Genomic DNA, 3,156 nt, shown 5'->3' with positions numbered 1-3,156 from the left:
AAAAAAAATGCAGAGAACAGCTTTTATTTGTACAATTTCTATTCTTTGACTTACTTTTTAGCAAACTCAAAAACAGCAGGACTGGAAGGACTGTATTCACTTAACATGGTTTTCCTGAGTCTAATATGTTCATTCCTCAGCAGCGCCTTTCAAGAGCATAAACACTGCATCCAACCAGGCTTCGCATTCTATACACATCCAACCAAATGGGAAACCTAATCAGTCCTGTTAACTAGGAGCAAAACCCCAAGCCAAGGGAGGTCAAACCCAAAGCGTGATTACTCACTGCACTTCCCTTGAGATCAGAATTTTCCAGATAGAAGTACTTTCATGGGTTTAAGCGATGAACATCATAACTGAATGTATCTTGGACTCATGTCTCTCCCCAAATAGACACCGGAGTGTCGAGTTCACAGACAACACAGCTGCTCTGAGGGAGCAGAATAAAATTGCTTTATATATCCTGCGGCAGAAAGGCCAGTGACATTCAAAGAAGCTTCCAAAACTGTGTGCGCGTGTGCACGTATGCGTGAGCGTGTGACAACCTGCAAAACTCTGCACTGGGTATGCAAATATCCACATTAGGTGTGTGAAACAGCGCTAGGCATGCAAAACAAGGCTTCTAAACCCCAGAGCTGGACGTCCAGTACGCAGCCGGGTCTGATTTAAGCCACCAAAGGGGCAAGACTCCATCGCAACCCCCCTCCCGACTTAGAAGCACTTAACGCTGTCCTCTGGAGTCTTAGCAGAACAGGGCTACTCCACGAAGTGGCTTCCACGCACACGGACAAGTGGCGCGAAGCGGAGCGCCGGATCTGCACTTCTGGACCAGCCCACCTCCTCCACCTCCAGCCTCCTCCATCCTCCACCTCCAGCCTCCATCCTCCATCCTCCTGCCTCCTCCATCCTCCCCCATCCCCCCCCCCCAGCCTCCCCCATCCCCCCCCCCCAGCCTCCCCCATCCCCCCCCCCCAGCCTCCCCCATCCCCCCCCCCCAGCCTCCCCCATCCCCCCCCCCCAGCCTCCCCCATCCCCCCCCCCCAGCCTCCCCCATCCCCCCCCCCCAGCCTCCCCCATCCCCCCCCCCCAGCCTCCCCCATCCCCCCCCCCCAGCCTCCCCCATCCCCCCCCCCCAGCCTCCCCCATCCCCCCCCCCCAGCCTCCCCCATCCCCCCCCCCCAGCCTCCCCCATCCCCCCCCCCCAGCCTCCCCCATCCCCCCCCCCCAGCCTCCCCCATCCCCCCCCCCCAGCCTCCCCCATCCCCCCCCCCCAGCCTCCCCCATCCCCCCCCCCCAGCCTCCCCCATCCCCCCCCCCCAGCCTCCCCCATCCCCCCCCCCCAGCCTCCCCCCCCCCTCCCCCCCCCCCACCCTCCTGCCTCCTCCATCCCCCCCCTCCAGCCTCCATCCTCCATCCTCCTGCCTCCTCCATCCTCCACCTCCAGCCTCCTCCACCTCCAGCCTCCTCCATCCCGTCTCCGAACTGGAGGACCCACAACGAGCCGGGGGGCGACCACACTCTGCGACATCAGGGAGGCGTGCCGTGTGCACCGCGCACCGTCCTCTTCCCACCGAGGGACCGCGGCGCGGGGAGCGGGAGGGAGGGATGCGCAGGGTCCGTCCGCGCCGAGCGGAGGTGACGCACCGGTCTTCAGGGAGCTGCGCCGACCCACACGCGGCCCGGTGATGGACCGGAGGCGCCGGGGACCGCCGAGTCCTCCGGGCCGCTCGGGGCTCCAGGGTCGACGCAGTACCCTGCGTCCCGGCCGTGAGAAGACGCTCCTTCCCCGGGCTAAGTCCCCGAGGACCGGCCCGTGCGGACCCTGCGGACGGCGCTGGGGTTAAACCCCGCCCTGCCCGCTGCCCGCGTCCACACTCACCTGCCCGCAGCCCGCGTCGGCTCTCCACAGAGCTCAGCCCCTCACACACCGCAGCCCGCGGCGCGGCGCGCCCCGCCCGTCTTCGCCCCGCCCCTTCACGCACTCGTCCCGCCCTCGACCTCGCTCGCTCCGCCCCTCCTCGCGCTCGCTCCGCCCCCAGCAGCACTAGTTCCGCCCCTTCCCGCACTCCTCCGCCCCCCTGGAGGCGGGCCCAACGAGACCGTGCCGGAATCTCGAAAGAACGCCCCGAATTCTCGCGAGATTTGGTTTCTAGTTGGTTGTTTTCCTCAGTGTTTGGTCACGGCCGACGCACCCTGACGTCATACGCACCCAGGGCGGAACTAGCCTTTTGGCGTCCGCGCTGGCGGAAGTCCTGACTGGTCCTAGAGAAGCTGTTGAGGTCGGTCCCTGACTCCCTGTCTCCGCGTCCCGTCGCCTCGACTCTTCAGTCAGATGGCCTGCTGCGTCCCCGCAGTGTTCAGTACTCGGTACTCCACGGGCAGTACACTGCTGCGTCTCCGCAGTGTTCAGTACTCGGTACTCCACGGGCAGTACACTGCTGCGTCTCCGCAGTGTTCAGTACTCGGTACTCCACGGGCAGTGCACTGCTGCGTCTCCGCAGTGTTCAGTACTCGGTACTCCACGGGCAGTGCACTGCTGCGTCCCCGCAGTGTTCAGTACTCGGTACTCCATGGACAGTGCACTGCTGCATCCTTGCAGTGCTCTGTGCTCAGTACTCCACGGGGTAGGGCACTGCTGCATCCCCGCAGTCCTCAGTACTCCACAGTGCCCAGTACTCAGTACTGATTCCATCGGCTACCTGGAGCGGTGTCCAGTTCGCATTTCTAGAGCTCGGTCGCTGTGAATAGCTGGGACCGTGGGAAGGTGGCCCTGTGGGCAGAAGACTGAGCTGCTTGGAAGCCACTTCCGGGAGGCTGACGCCGACTTTGGGAAGATGGCACAGGTCGTCTTTGAGGACAGGGCTGGCCTTAGAGTCGCCATTCCCAGAGGTGCTGGACCTAGTTGTCCTTGATCCAAAGACTGGGGTTTAGATTAATGGTAGATGAATACCCTTCTCTCTGTCACTCCTAGGGTGATAAGCATCACTCAAAACACCAATCAAGGGGTTGGAGAGATGGCTCAGCAGTTAGAGCACTGGCTGCTATTGCAGGGGACCCAGGTTCGAGTCCCAGCACCCACATGGCGGCTAACCATCCATAACTCCAGTTCCAGGGGGCTCTGACGCCCTCTTCTGACCTCCCTGGGTATTGCACACA

The 3,156-nt window shown here is 62.6% G+C and overlaps 1 protein-coding gene across 7 annotated transcripts in view; it reads right to left on the bottom strand.

The window, feature by feature from the left end:
- Stk38l (serine/threonine kinase 38 like) overlaps nt 1-2,596 on the bottom strand; it is a 65,937-nt gene extending 63,341 nt beyond the window's left edge. For 2 of the 7 annotated variants that reach the window (XM_029570289.1, XM_029570288.1), the window contains exon 1: nt 1,880-1,929. The gene's annotated coding sequence lies outside the window, so the exon portion shown is untranslated. Of the gene's footprint in view, nt 1-1,644; nt 1,856-1,879; nt 1,970-2,209 lie in introns of those variants that run through there. The other 5 variants (XM_008846883.3, XM_029570290.1, XR_003851677.1 and 2 more) reach the window with 4 other exon arrangements.
- Nucleotides 2,597-3,156: the final 560 nt, after the last annotated feature.

This window comes from Nannospalax galili, unplaced genomic scaffold (genome assembly GCF_000622305.1).
Source record: "Nannospalax galili isolate Female #2095 unplaced genomic scaffold, S.galili_v1.0 scaffold763, whole genome shotgun sequence".
In the NCBI taxonomy this organism is placed as follows: domain Eukaryota; kingdom Metazoa; phylum Chordata; class Mammalia; order Rodentia; family Spalacidae; genus Nannospalax; species Nannospalax galili.
This window is presented reverse-complemented; position numbering and strand designations above follow the sequence as displayed.